This window comes from Eleutherodactylus coqui, chromosome 6 (genome assembly GCF_035609145.1).
Source record: "Eleutherodactylus coqui strain aEleCoq1 chromosome 6, aEleCoq1.hap1, whole genome shotgun sequence".
Taxonomy (NCBI): Eukaryota; Metazoa; Chordata; class Amphibia; order Anura; family Eleutherodactylidae; genus Eleutherodactylus; species Eleutherodactylus coqui.
In genome coordinates this window covers 59,160,222-59,176,735 of record NC_089842.1, presented here as the reverse complement: position 1 = coordinate 59,176,735, position 16,514 = coordinate 59,160,222, and the positions used below count along the sequence as shown (strand labels likewise).

General features: G+C 42.1%; 1 protein-coding gene across 3 annotated transcripts in view; it reads right to left on the bottom strand.

Annotated features, from left to right (window-relative positions):
- The window catches only part of AGRN (agrin), a 497,317-nt gene that overhangs the window by 467,800 nt on the left and 13,003 nt on the right, over positions 1–16,514 (bottom strand). The gene's annotated exons all lie outside the window — the stretch shown is intronic.

Below are 16,514 nucleotides of genomic sequence, written 5' to 3'. Positions count from 1 at the left end.
TGCCTGCCACTCTATAGTATCCTTTCTGGTCTTTGCTGTTTTGGTTCTGGAAGCTCCTGCAGCGATCATTGGCTGCAAATCATTCATATGACAGCCAATCTCTGGCCTCACTGGCCATGCTGTCATGTACGGCACATGATCGCTGCAGGAGCTTCTGCAACAGCAAGGACCCAGTCGGCTGCACAGGATTAGCGGAAGATTTAACTGGTGAGTACTGGTAAATTTCTGTTATTCCCTGCCCTTAGCCAGTTTTTTATTTAAATTCTGGAAAACGCCTTTAATATTGTCCAAATTTTTGGATTTTGGTCAAGATAGGCCAACCATCTAGTGATGGCAAAGAAGGACTGGGCAGTGGGAGTTCAACATGTCAGATTCTTTAGTTCGTAGAGGAGATAAGGGCGGTTTCACACCTGCGTTGGGGATCCCGCTTTCCTGCTCCGTCCAGGAAGCAGGAAAGAAGAAACCCTGTGGCCAAATAGCTCCATCTTTGGATGGGGCTAAACAATGCCGGATGGATCCCATTGACTATAATGGGGTCAGTGCGCTTTCCACCCAGCTGCCCAGCTTTTGGACGTAAGAAGAAGTGTTGCATCCAACACCTTTACTTCTAGTGTTTTATGCTGCATCTATGATCGAGCCTCTGAAAGAAGGTTCCAACGCAGATGTGAAACTGGCCAAACTCAATTACTTTTAAGCCGGCCCTCCTGGTTTCTCAGAGTGTTTATGGTGTTGGGTTTTAGTCCCTGGCAGCCATTGTTTTCTCTTTAAGCCGTGGGTCAACCTTGGCTTAACCCTGTTGATGATTCCCTATATCCTACCTACACTTCCCCCTTCCAAACACACTGATTCTGTGTTTGTATTTGCGTAGTAACCTGATCAAAAGGAAAGCGCTAGAGATCTGAGAGGTTGGTGCAACAAACGGTACATCACCTTCTCTTCCCACACTCTTCACCACAGGAGAGGACGTTATCCATTACATCGGTTTACTACTGATCACTTATGATACAAGTCCTGCTCGGGGAAATGTCCGTCATTGATCTACAGCAGCTGTAATGTGTCCATATCCGTGAACACGTGTGACCGCGTGTGCTTATGGGTCTTATATATACATCCGTGCTTCTATTTAGTCTACAGTGAAATGTGTTTGACTATAGCTGCCCACAGACATAACCGTGACATGCAGGTTTGGCTGAACACACATTATTTCATTAATGGGCTGGAAATTAGTAGTTGTCACACAACGATTGTCATACTTATTTATGGCTAGAGACAATCGGATTAGACACATTGAAATCCACAAAGGGAGACAGCGCCCGTATATTTTAATGTCTATAGTCATCTTTGCGCTGTTTAAACCCGATCTTCCTGGTCCCTGAATACAATATTCATTCTATAGGGGAATGTAGGCGCTGGGTTACAATATAAATATGTCATTCACAGTAGAGACAGTTGGGTGACAGCCTTTCAGAGCACTATATCGCTTGCCATTACTGCTTTTTATGGTATTGAGGTTGGAAATGGGACAATTTATCTACATGTCGTGTAAATTTATGATGCAACCACAGTTGAATATAGCAGTATCCACACAACCATGGAAAACCAATCAACCAAGGTCATAATAGCAACCTGACAACCGTGAAGGTCAAGAAGACCATTTTCCTCCTATTTCATGGCCAATGGGGTGGAGAGATTGACCCCATCTAATGGCCTTTTTACACGACTTGATAGCAGCCACTTAATGAGCCCGTTGATGAGCACTGATGAACAAAAGCTACACTCTTTAACTGTCCTTCCCATTGGCCACTTCATATTTCATAGGGGATGAACATTGGTTCCTGCAGTCATTTGTACTTCACACAGTTTCTTCGCACATCCACGGCTTACACAGTGGTTTTTACTGAAGTATATAGAAGTCAATGCTCGTTCATCAGCTGTTTGGGGGCCTATTCACACAGTTGTGTTAAAGGGCCTAAAGTTCATTAAATCATTTTTTGCTCTTATGGGGGCTCAGCTATTAATTGCAGGCCTTAATGGATCCACAATGCAAGCGGTCTAGTGGTTGTCATGTTCTGGAGTGATATTGCCACAGCAATGGTAAGGGTCCTCATACACTGACAGATAATGACCAGTGACCAACGATGAGCATGTCAGTCAGTGCTCATTCCCTTTGTGTACTTGGGTGGATTATCTATTCTATGAGGACAACCATTCATTAATATGATTGCTTGTTCCCATACAGCTGTCATTGATCGCTTACACTTCTACGTGAGAAGATATGCAAGCTCACCGGCAAGTATTTTCATGCCCACCTAAATGGTATGATTAGCCGATGAATGGGCATTTGCTCGTTCGTCCACTGTTTGATCATCACGGCCCAATTGTCAAGCGAACAAGTGTTGATAGGAACGTAAGGGCCTGACAATCTGCGCATGTAAAAGGACCTTAAAGGGGTTGTCCGAGTTGTATTTATTCTGTAAAACTCCATTGCCCATGCAATAGACTCACCTTTCCCCACTGTGTCCCATGCCACTGCTCCGGGTCTCCCCTGTGACGTCACGTTTACAGGCTTTCCCAGGCGATCGAGTCTGCCACAGTGATTGAGCGCTGGGTTTTGTCATTGGCTGCAGCAGCCTCTGACATCCCGTAAACAGGCTGCAGCCTATAAACAAATAGCAGCAAGCTCCAAGCAGCGGGACACAGCGGGGAGAGGTGAGTATGTGCCGCTTAGTTATGTTACTAAACAATACAACTCAGACAACACCTTTAAGATGGTATTCCATTAAGGGGCCATTTTTTTTTAAAGTTTTCATCCATCCACTGGATGAGTAAAAACTGATAGATTGGTGGGGATCCAACTGCACAAGCCGCCACCGGTCCCGAAAATGGGGGTTCTGTTTGCCTAATTTCAAGTCACAAGAATATTGCTGCTCCGACCGGAGCGAACAGAGAGCTTACTGCTCACACAAGGTGCTGATCCATTCCTTCCAATGGGTTGCTGGAAATAGCCAAGCACTGCACTCAACTATTTTCAACAGCCCCATTGCCAAAGTGATCGGAAGTAGAGGAAATATGCCCCCCCCCCTGTTCTCAGAATCAGTAGGGGCCCCAGCAGTCGGGCCCCCATGATCATCTAGTTATCCCCTATCCCGTGGATAAAGGATAACTTCTTAAAGTCTCACCCTATCCACCAAGTTCTCCCACTTATTTCTCAAGCTGTATGGTAACCATCCCATCCGTTTTTATTCCTTTCCGCGCCGCTCTCACAGATCATGTGCACCATAAAGCTGCTCCGCTAGAACAGCATTAATAATCTCCTACATAAAAGCTGTTGTTAGAGCCATATAACTAGAGAACACCGGCGGCATGACTCTATATAATACCGGCCAGTTAACCTATATTCGCATCTCTCCGTTGGTGTGCTCCGAGAGGCTGATTTGCATTTTTGCATAATGATTGCCATTGAGACTGCAGCAGAGCCTTCAGCGCACCGCAGGTAATGCATTAAACTATAGAGCGTGCCGCTTCTGTCACTTCCCACTGCTCCGATAAAGCACACAGTCCTGTAGGGTAAAGGCTTTTTTGCTACGCTCTTCTATTTATGTCTTCTTGACTTCCATTATATATGCCTCCAGTGTCTAAGTGCAGTGATAAAAGGCACTTAACGTAAACATCAAGGCAGATTGGACTCAAATGAGAGGAAACTGACCTAAAAACCATATCAACTATTATGAATATATTCAATCTACAGATATTAAGAGCGAGTTACAGTGAAATAAAGGGAACATACATTAACTAAAGCGGCGTAAAAACCTTTAAAAGTCACTGAGTGGCACAGCTGGAAGAAGGCGTAGGCGTGTGAGTGCGGATGCCTGGAGCACCACGGCGGGGGCGCAATTTATGAATTGTGAAAAACATATATATTTTTCCCACTATTGAGTGGTACAGTTTTGGGGAAGGCTAGGTCACAACAATTATGGCTACTATACAGCTTCAACAGGGCTTTACACCTTGTCACCTGCCTAGTAATGTATCCCTGCATGGTCAGGCAACTCAATACATGTTTTAACAGCTTAAAAGAAGAGGACCTGATTTACAGATTACATATTAGTTTAGGGAAAATTGCTACTTAAAGGGCTTGTACTGTAAGGGGGAAGTGCAGAGAAAGGTCCTGGAACTTACCAGGCACTGCAGAAGGAGGCCCCTCCTCCCAGTAAGGTCCTGGAAACTATGAGAGCTTGGTGTTGCACAGCAGGTAGAGGGGTTGCTGGTGCAAGAAAAGGAGGTAAAATTAAGCATTAGATGATACTGGGACAAGTGTTGTGCTGAAGCTGAGCATGTCACAAACTACAGGGACTAGTGTACTAGGACAGACGGCTGCATAATGGAGGACTACTGAGGACCAAAGGATCGGGAGACTTGATTGTACTATTTGAGTCATCGCATAAGAGAACTCTCAGCATAACTGCACTGTAGAGCAAGTGTATTGGGACTGAGAAAAGCCATAGCACCCAGACCAGAACAGAAACCAACCGGCAAGGAATGCTTCTGAATTGGGTCGTAAGTGAGGTCAGCTTCAAAAAAAGAAGAACCTATGTACACATATAGAGACTGTTGGGACCAAGCAGGTCTGCTAGTCGTCTAACACTGTTCTGTGTGACATCAATATTTTCATGGCTCAAACACTTAGCGGAAGGACTGAGAATTTACTGGATTAGTTACTCAATCCTTGATTTACCATTTTGAAATGAAGTCCTTCTTGTTCCATCTCTGGTGTATTGTATGTAGATAGTGTAACAAATGATTGTTAATTCTATGGACTGCATATTATTACCATATCTAGTTAGAGTTAGGGAGGTTCGTGGACAATACCGCAGCCTTCACGTGTTTTCTTTGCTGCTATTTGCCAATTGCATAACCCTTTTCCTTTGCAGGATATTAGTTATTATAGAAGTTTGCTATTTTTGTAACTCCATCGTCTGCATCGTGTTCCATAACCTAAATCACATCCCGTGGCTCGTGACAGTAGCAAAGCAGACTTGTTTTTTATCTGAAGTCTGATCAGTGGGGATCTTATGCCTGAGACCCCCACCGATGTCAAGAACGGGGGTCCCATTTTCCCCCTCATCCTGCTCACTTCAGACCGGCGTATTTTACTGTACTTGTCCTGTGTGAAGGAATGTTCATATAGATGTGGCAAACAAAGACACACAGTTTGAAATAGCTAACTAGTCTAATGAGTTCCAGGTGTGTTCTTGTTCCAGCGCAATAACTCAGTATTTCAGTGTATTTTAGTGTATTTTGCGTACATTTCTGCATACCCATTGACTTCTATGGGGACTTTTGGAGCGCGAATGTGCAGAAAAATAGAACATGCTGCGTTTTGTTTGCACGACCGAAATGCGCATGAAAGATACGTACATGTGAACGAACCCATTGAAATCAATGGGCTCTATTCTCTGCATATTGTGTGTGCAGGGCCCTAAGGCTGGGTTCAGACATTGCATACTAGTTGAAAAATTTCAATAGAGGGATCTGCAATAAAATTCTGCTACTAAGTAGAGTATAGGGTTTGCGAACGAGGTGTAAAAGACTGCATTGACTCACAGAGGAAACAAATCTGCTGCAGATGCTGCAGCACGCTGTATCCGCTGGACCCATGCGAGGAGTTCAGTCACTTCATGGCAATGAGGGAATCCATAGCCATTTATGCACCAAATTCCACAACCAAATCATGTATGGGAACTCCGTGCGGATTCACAGCGTGCATTTTATGTGATGTGTGAAAGCAGCCTTGGAGATGTAATTAAGGCCATTAAACAGGATTTCCAGGTGATTCAATAAAACTTATGTTCACTTTTCCGCTTGGATGATATAGTTAATTGCTATGGTTTTTCCATTTAAAAAGTGTTGCCTAATTTACTGCATTTAAAATAGTGAATTTATCCTTAATTTACTGTTGTATTATCATTGCAATGTTAGATTGAACACAGAGGCATGATGACAATTATAGTCCCATGTATATCAGCCTTCAGCTTTCCTGAGATGTGGAAGAATACAGGAATTTTAGCTTTAGATACATGTTATACTATCCAGTATTATATTATACTGTACTATGCGCCAATACACTATAATAAACTACACTATAATACAATATTCTATAATATACTACAAATCATACATTATGATATATTACACTATACTATATGCCAATACACTATAATATACTGCATTATACAATACTCCTATACACTATGATATACTACTATATACTATACTCAAATACATACTGATATATTACACGATACTACACGCCCATACACTATAATATACTACACTATACTACAGTATACTGCCAATATACTATATTATACTACACTATACAGTTCTCCTGTACACTAAAATATACTACACTATACTACAATATTCTATAATATACTACTATATACTATACTCAAATAAATCATGATATATTACACAATACTACACACTCATACACTATAATATACTACATTGTACTACAATACATGTTACATCCATATACTATAATATACTACATTACACTATAATATATTGTGATATATTACACTATACTACACTATACTGTATGCCAATACACTATGATATACTACATTATACAATGCTCCTATACACTATGATATACTGAAATATACTATACTCTTATACACTATCATATATTACACTATACTACAATATATTTACACCTATATACTATAAATTACTACACCATACTACAATATACTGTACTCCAATACATTATGATATATTACACTATACTACACTATATGCACATACACTATACAGTGTAATATACTACACTATACCACAGTATACTGCCAATATACTATAATATACTACAATATACTATACTCTTATACACTATCATATATTACACTAGACTACAATATATTATACACCTATACACTACGATACACTACAATATACTGTACTCAAATACATTATGATATATTACACTATACTATATGCCGATACACTATAATATATGATACCTTTTAATGGCCAACAAAAATACATGTTATAGCAAGCTTTAGAACCTCTCAGGATTCTTCCTCCGGCAAAATCATGCCTGAGGAAGAATCCTGACAGGTTTGAAAGCTCGTTATAACATCATGTATTTTTGTTAGCCATTAAAAGGTATCACATCTACATGATTACTTGGTTTCTCTTGCTGGGAACAATCACACTATAATATATTACCCTATACTACAATATACTGCCAATATGCTATAACATCCTACAATATACCATACTCGTATACACAATGATATATTACACTGTACTTCACTATACTCCAATACACTATAATATACTATACCATATACAGTATGACTGAAGGAAATCCAAAATCATTCTTACCCTCCCAAGAGTGGTCGACCACCAAGAGCAAGATAACCCAAGGTAACAACTTGAGGCCTTTCTTACTTTAGAATTATATGCAGAAATATGGAAAATTCCAGAGGGTTCACAAACTTCCAGGCGCTACTGTAGAATACACTATATTACACCATATGATAATATTTGAGGCTATAGTAAAGCGTTTTTCTTGCTCCGTGGAGTCATGGAGCATGTCCTGCCTTGTCACCTCGCCTCGTCCCGGTTATTACCCTCATTTGTAAAAGGGAAAATAAAACCCTGTCTGATAATGTCAGCCCCCTGAAGGCAGCGGAAATCAATGGCAGAATGATGTGTGTGGGTTTCCAGAGGATTGAAGGCCATCACTGCGAGCTAACATTATCCCAACAAATGCCTGGCTGATCGCATGTATCCTCACGTCTCTACAGTTAACACATTCAGCGCCAAAGGGGGATCTCCGCTGCGTTATATGTACCGACAACTCCCTGATGGCTACTATCCTCAAACCTCCGAGAACTAATGTCCAACTAAGGCGAACGTCACACAAGTGCAATATCGGGCTGTAAATCACGCCAGGATATCGCGCTTACTAACATGCATTTTCCCAATGGTTGCGAGGCATTTTTATCGCATCACTTCGAAGAAGTAGTATGTATCACCTGACATCCGGACAGCGCCGTGATCGAGCTTTCTTTAGGTGGTTTCCAACTCCGGTAAGGAAGCCCTTTGCCCCGTCTGTTAAGACATCGCTGCCACCACCGAACCTGCCCGTAGGGCCCGCTGCCGGTGTCCCTTCACCTTATGAACCCATTCTTACAGAATTCAAGAATTCTACGCCTCGTTCACATTTATAAAAATACACATCGGAGAAATCTGATTTGGATTGACCTCGTACCAGCAGCAGAAATCCAAGGCGTTTTCCTTGGATCCACACACGGATTACCCCCGCTCAATGGGGCTAATAGGCAACCGAACCTGCCAGTGTGGAATCTGTGTCAGGTGTTGGCCTTTTCAATTATTTCCACGACTTGGATATCAAATTGCGATCAATAGGATGCTAACATGATGTGGCCGACAAGGCAGATCTCAGGCGCGGTCTACATCAGAATCCACGCACAAAAATACTCGCATGAACGGCGCTTTATTCTGATGAATTCAGACTACAATGGGAACAGAAATAGTAATCTTTTACTCGATATAATTATAATCGCATTAAATTATAAATTCCTCCTGCAAACAACCGTCGCTGCGGGGAGTCGCAGTTATGATGAATGTCTGCGTGGCTGAGTGACGAGGATCCAACCAAATCTGACAACTATGCGTTCTAGATAAAGATGTAATGTCAACAGACTTCTAAGACATAATACTATTTCATGTCCTGCGGCCTCTGCCCCGCTGGCTGATCTCCGCTTCCTCTACAACCAGGGCTCATTCTTTCTAGGTTTACAACAACTCAGTTAGGTGTCTTTTACCTCGTAGCGAGATTTTTGCTTCCTACATACTGTATAGGCAACTATATGATCTATGTGTGTAATATGCATATATGTTGACCCTATATTATTAAACCGGATACCTCAAAATTCAACCTTTGTTCTAAACAAATTTGGGGATTTTTCTTCCCGATTGTCCCCAAAACATTTTTCATATTGAAGAACTAGTAGATAACCCGTCGCAAGACACCTCAATCCTGCTGTACATTATTGTACAGCGCTTCCATATGGGTGCTGACTGAGAATGTAGCAGGACTGCTCTCCGCTACACTGGTGAGTGGGTGACACAGCATCGTTCTCCCTCAATCCCCGGATGGTGAGTGCTGAGCCACAGTGTCCTCTACAGTATAAACAGTTAGGTGTCAAGTCCCCCTCTATTGATCCACATATATAAATGACTTAGCATGTCATGGGCTCATCTAACCACATGGTCACAGTTTTTTGGTTACAAACCGACACAGAACACGCTAAGGCATATACATATATGTATTAGATTTGTTATTTGGTTAAGTGATATCTGTCACATCCCCTAACAGCACCATAACTTACTTTATGGCAATGTAGGGAGGTGAAGAGGTCCCTTTAGGTTCCAGGATTGAGAAATTCTACCAGGTAGGAAAAGAAATCGGGTTTCAGAGGTGTAACTGGCTCTGATTAAAAAAAAAAACTGTGTACCACATTCTGCAATTTGTGTTTCTGTTAGCGTGTGCTGATCGTAGCAACTAATTATTGCCGCTACGCCTAAGGCATTATTACAGTAAGGTTTAGAACATTCAGAGTCTAGCTAAACGCAGATGAAGGTACAATTGGTTGCTTACTTTTATCAAACTTTTTATTCTTACTTCCGTGTTTGTAGATAAATATTGTACACTTTGGTTTCTCCACCTGCTGCATTGTATCCTGAATCTTGTGCCACCCTACCTCGACCCGCGACAGTACTATTACAGGCTACTTGGTTCCCCATGACCTACATAGATGAGAATTCTAAGCAGTGGCCGGATTATAGATAGGTCAATTGCTCAAAGACATCTACGACTAAGGGTCTTCCAACTCCTAGTTTCTTCCAACACTTCCAGTAAATCCAGCACATAAATGTGATAAGTTTCTAAGTGTATGTCCAACATTACCAACATTTATGATATGTAGTAGCCACATTTTCCACAACAGCAGAGATGGAAGGGCGATCAGGCTTCTCACCTAGACTGGCAGATCATTAGGGGGATTATCTAACGTGCATTGGTCTAGATTTAACACATTACATGAGAATTTCTATGAAGGTGGCCCCACCAACATTTTTATCCAGGGTCTTCCAACATACTTAATCAGGTCCTGGGCATATCACAAAGACAAATCAAAGTGATGAAGTTGTGAAAAGGGTTGTACCATGAAAATAAGTTACAGGATAGCGGATAACCATCTAATCAGTGGGAATCTGACCACTACCAGTCATTAGAACGGATATTCCGAACGTCCTAGAATGAATGGAATGGCACTCAAGCATGAGTGCTGCTGCTCCATTCATTTCAATTAGACTGCAGGAGATGGCCAAGTTCAAGCACTCAGCTGTCTCTTGCAGTTCTACTAAAATGAATGGAGCAGCAGCATGACCTCCGATCCACAGGGGGACGTTGGAGACCTCTGTTCTCATAATCGTGAAAGTCCTAGCAATGAGGCACCCACTGATCAGACAGTTATTCCCTATCTTTCGGATAAGGGGTAACTTCTTTCATGGAATGACCCTTTAAGGTGGTAGAGAGGACAGGAACAGGCAGTTTTAGGCCAGATTCCCAGTTCACTTGGGGCTACAAGTTATATGGAGCAAAGAGAAAATGTAATTTTTTTTAATGATATTTTATTTCTATGGAAGTATAAATGTGGTAATTGGCGTTATAAGAATCCTAGAAACATGACAATGACTCTGCATAATCAGCAGCTGTGTCAGATGTATAGATTTCAGCCTTCTAGCACAGACATCGAGGAGATGCACGGTTTGGATAATTCACAATAATGTGGTGTTTCAATAGATTTTACACGCTCTACCCCCACATTTCCCAGGACAGTATCATGGCAAAGCTGTGCATGTCTAACCTTGTGGCTGTTCTAGCAATTACTCTGCTGTGAACCCTACCAGTCCAGAAGACGGGGAGCATGTGGATGATAGTCATGAGAATGAAAGCTATCGGACTGCGCCTAACCCTAGAAAATAAACCAGTTCACTAAAAATCCCAAATCTGCATGAAAATCGCATATCCTTCCATCTTTCTACCGAGTTTTCTGTCTCACTTTAAAATATACTGATAGGTTAACAGTAGAGATGAGCGAGTATACTCGCTAAGGCACATTACTCGAGTAGTGCCTTAGCCGAGTATCTCCCTGCTTGTCTCTAAAGATTCCGGGGCAGGCGGCGGGGGAGAGCGGGGAGGATCGGAGGGGAGATCTCTCTCTCCCCCTCCCCCCCCCCCCCCCCGCTCCCCGCCGCAACTCACCTGTCACCCGCGCCGGCCCCTGAATCTTTAGAGACAAGCGAGGAGATACTCGGCTAAGGCACTACTCGCTCGAGTAATGTGCCTTAGCGAGTATACTCGCTCATCTCTAGTTAACAGGCCTTCCATGACATTAATATAAGGAGATATATACCGGATAACCACTTTATTAAAGACATCGGTCCTTTCACCATTGGAGCTTTCCTGCATGGAAATAATACAGGCAACCCCAGATTGCAGCATAAAATCAGGTGACAAGTTTTCTGTGGATCAGTTTCAATATGAATCCCCATTAGATGGGAAAATCCAGCGATCTGAGCGACTTCCAACCAGGCCCGGTCATCGGTGCTAGACTAGGATTTCATACACGGCCAATCTTGTGGAGCTTTCTCATGCAATGTTGTCAAGAGTATACCAAGAATGGTGTGATCAAGGAAAACCTCCAGCGGAAGGGGATCCTGCGGACATAAGCAATTCGTTGATGAAAGGAGTCAGAGGAAGATTTCAAGAATCGTTCTGATGAACAGCCGGGGCACTGTGCAAAAGCAAGCAAATCGCAGCCGAATACAACAATGGTGCTCCAACTAATATACCTAAATGCAAAAACTCGTCATTCCTTAGCACTGATTGGCTTTAGCAGCTGATGACCAGTCCAAGCACCATTGCTGTCCAAGAGGAACGGAAAGGTGAGACTTTCGCGGACAAAAGAGCACAAAAATTGGATCACTGAGAAGTGGAAACTCAACAGCTCGTCAGATGATTCCAGATTTCTGTTACGTTATACTGATGGAAGGGGCAGAATTTGGCACAAGCAGCATGAATTGACAAACTCTTGCTGTTGGATATGAACAGATCAGGCAGGTAGAGGTGGAGTATTGGGGTGGGGAAGGTTTTCCTGGCACACTTTGGGTCATCTAACGATTGTGGAGGGAGGCCATGAAGAATTGCTGAAGTTCTGAGGACCAAAGAGGTCCAACACCCTACTAGATGGGGGTCTATAATAAAGTAGTCATTCAGTGTATGTAAATGCAGTTTATGTGAGTCAGTCATAATATGATGCTGCTGGAAACGCAATTGAAAATAGTTACCATGGTCCCGCAACTATAGTGCAGGTATTATCTTAGGAGGCAGAGGGGACATTTGGTCCTTCAAGCCCCCGAGCCCAATTGCAAGTGCAGACTATGCACTCCTTTTAATTAGGCCTCTGCAGCCAGCCTACAGTACCATGAGATATGTTGGAAAATACCTAAATACCCAATACGCATTTCAATATAGATCAATCAAACATTTTTCAGGACTTTCTTAGACATTAATGTGTAGCTGTATGACCACATGCAGTAAGAAACAGCTTCAAAAATGCAATACGAGGGTATATTTAATTTTTCTCATTTCCATACTAAGGCCACTGACACAAAGTAACGCTTAATTATGGGAGTTATTTTCTAAGTGGATATTTATACTTAAGACTTCCACATTTTTGAGAGATCAATGTTTTTTTCTACAATCGAGAATCCCCCACTGGTCTTGACCTTCACATTGCTAACACTTTCTTTGGCGCTGAAGCATTCATTCTCCCCCGTGAATACAGCCACAGCTAGAAGTGGTTTGCAATGATCTGCCACGTGTTGATGGCCATGGGAGCTAATGAAGAGATTTGCCGTATAGCCTCTTTGACACTCTTCGTAGTAGGATTGTTCCCAGTAGAGCAATCATTGAGAAAGAATGGACGACCCCAACTAGACAGCTCCCCGTCCAATTATCTTCTTAGCTGAAGCGTTGAGAATAGGATCCCTCACTGCTAAAGCCATCTGGTTTTAAGACCTCTACATTTTAAGGGGTCAGGGTTTTTGACTACCGCCTTTTGCAGTTCCTGTAGTTATGTTTTTATTGCTTTTCTGCCATGGTTTTTCTTAACAGTTAAAGGGGTTATACAAGACTAGAAAAACATGGCTGAGGTCTTCTAGAGACAGCATTGTTCTTGCCAATCAGTTGTTTCTATTGAATGAGGCTGAGCTGCAATACCAGACAAGTCCATGGACAAGAGTGGCACTGTTAAAGGTAATGTTTCCTCAGAAAATGACCTATTGTTTAAATCGAGTTTTTGGGTTAAACTTCTTTAAACATTGTTTTTCTTTTATTTCCCATGTCTGCTCCATACAGAAGCCTCATGAACCATAGAAACAATAGACTGCAGGGGACTTAGAGGCGGCAAACTGTGACCATCACCTGTTGTGAATTCCATATCCTATGTCATCCATAGAGGTGTTACCTTTCAGAGCAATCCTGTCTGTGATAATAAGATGACTGCTGAAAAGTTTTCTCTACAGAGCAGGGAGCGATGGACTTTTATTAGGCTTAGTGGCCAGAGTGAAAAGTGAAAGATATTAAGATGTTTTTTTTAAATAAACCTTTTTGGTTGGTCTAAAAGACGTGCCTTTTAGGAAGAAAAAATCTTGCTAAAAAGTGTTTGGGTCTTTCGGTCCGATGTCAGGAGGGTCTGGCAGTGCTAGACCCCTCTAACCACTTTTAAAATGACCAGTTACAGCCTAAAAGTGCTGTAAGTGATCATTAAGACTAACAACCACACCAGAAAATACTTTACCTTTCTCGCAGAGCTCCCTTTCCGGTGCCGCTGATGATCACAGACCCTGACGTCCGACATTTCCTTCCGGCATCTGCGTGTGAATGAAACGCAATAATGCTGATGTCACTGGGAACCGTCAGAGGTTAGAGCAAATGATACTTAGCAGCGTCAGGATCGGAGCTGCACGGAAAGGTGAAGTACTCCCTGGTGGGGTTGCTGCCCACTGGAGCTACTGAGGGCCACTATTACTTCAGGAAACATTGGGGGCTGAAATTACCAATGGGACCACAGGGGGCACTATTACGGGGGGGGAGGGGGGGGTACTGCTTTATTCTGTGTAGACACCATTCCTGACAGAAATGTACGCCTGGTTGGAAAAATGTACTAAATCAGGCCTTAGAAATGCCGGGCTTAGTAAATTTGCCCCATTGTCATTTTGTCTACTGTTCCTCAACATTCATTAAAGTCTATGAACAGCAGCTCTAACCATAAGTATAGACCAAAAAAAAATCAGAGCATGACAACACCTAAAAAGTTAATGTTTTATTGGCAAACTTGAAAAACACATATAGATACCACATCAAGGAGAATACCAAGAAACCGAGTACAAGAGCCACCCGCAAGGTAGGATAAAGAGGTCACATACAGAAGTAGAGCTACTAGTTATAACACCTGTCAAGAGGATCCAACAATACAATATAGTATCACAGTTACTCCTGCCACCATATGACACCATCAGTATATCAAAAAGTAATTACCACCAAACACCATTATAAGAGATATATATATATGTTTTTTTTTAAGTTTCCGATAAAACATTTACTTTTTAGCCTGTGCCATGCTCTGTTCTGTTCTGTATCTTCATCATCAAGTTCACAACGTGACGCAGTAACAAGTCCTCTCCCCACATAATGATACACCAAAATAAAGTTCAAAGTTCTAAGGAGTTGACGCTGCGGTTTTGAGTCACAGAACCAAGTCTCTCCTTATCAGTGTAAAGCAGTACAGGCTATAAGACATTAGTAGGTCAGCAGAAGACCAGAGGCCGAGCCCCATATCCAAACCTGGTGTATCTGAAAACTCCCCTGTCCATGGGAAATGGTTCAATATTAACCTTCAGTATTAAGAATACAATCACTTCCGCCATTATATTAATATTTATTAAAGGAACAACAAGCCGCAAAGTCATGTTTTCTTAGAACTCTGTGTTGTGTTGATCTTCTGTTACACCTCCTAGAAAAGTATAAATAAATGGACAACTGGGTGTTACCATGCCCCTCAATAGGGCGTGTCTCAGTACAGTCTGATACTATCCTATCCATGATAAATCTGTCACTGGGTAAGGGCACATCCCATTTACAAGGGAAATAGTGACACCCAGTTGTCCTTTTGTTCATACATTCCCAAGAGGAATAACAGAGGAACGGCACAATGCAATGTTCTAAGACAAGATGCCCCACAGTTGTTGTCTCATGGGGTATACAAGTAATTACTAAAACAGACATGGTATGAAAGCTGATAGATCAGAATCTGTAACCGTCTTTTTTGAGTTCTGTCTGAGGGCAGCATAAGTTAGCGACAGGCGCGCTGATTACAATGATATGTCTGCTGTGTGGATCTGTGCAGTAGTTTGGAAGAAACTTTATTTTATTAGTAGCAGCACATAGAGGACTACAGGAAGTAGTCCTCAATATTCATTAGCTGCAGCTAGCCACGCCTCTAGCCACTGATTGACTGCTGTCTGTCTTTTACTGTGCATAGAGAGGCAGCTGTTCATCAGTGATTGGAGGGTGGGGTGGGTGTGGCTAGCCACAGCTCATGAATATGGAGGACTACTTACTGATGTGCCATAAAGAGCTATAAAAGCCCTGTGCAATACTCAGTGTTATATAGGGCTTTTATGGCTCTTAGACAGTGCTACGCATCAGTGATCAGGAAAGTGTTGAGCCAACCGAACCTGTTTCAGGTAGAACTTTGTTAAAAGTTTGGATTTATGTCATACTGAGCTTTGAGCAAAGTTCGATCTGAAGCAGGATTCTATTGGTTCACTTGGCTCAATACTAATCCCAAGGACTACGCTAATCAATCTTTTCCCATCTATAAATGGCTGATAACAGTGAACACTAAACCGTTATAACCAGAAGAATTAATGTAGATGATACAAGCCACATAACAAAAACTACTGTTACCAGCAAATGTCTCCCTAGTAAAAATCTATGAAGACGACCTGAAGGTACGGAGTATAATGGGGATTACGACTAAGGTACACACACTAAATATACTATGCAAGGGAAATTCTGGCAGTCAGGCGCGCATCCGAATATAACCCACAGGATAGAGTGAAATATTCTCCATTATTCCATAATGTGTTAAATTATAACGGCTTAACCTTTGGAATGACCTTTGCATTCCGCTGCTGATGCTAAGAGGACGGGCATCTTTCTTTGAAGATCTAAATGTCTCGAAAATGTCGGATGCAAAAAATAAAAGGTAAAGAAGAATTCTAAGGTAATCATAGTATACAATGAGCGATCAGAACACAAAGGGCAACCAATATGTTACCAG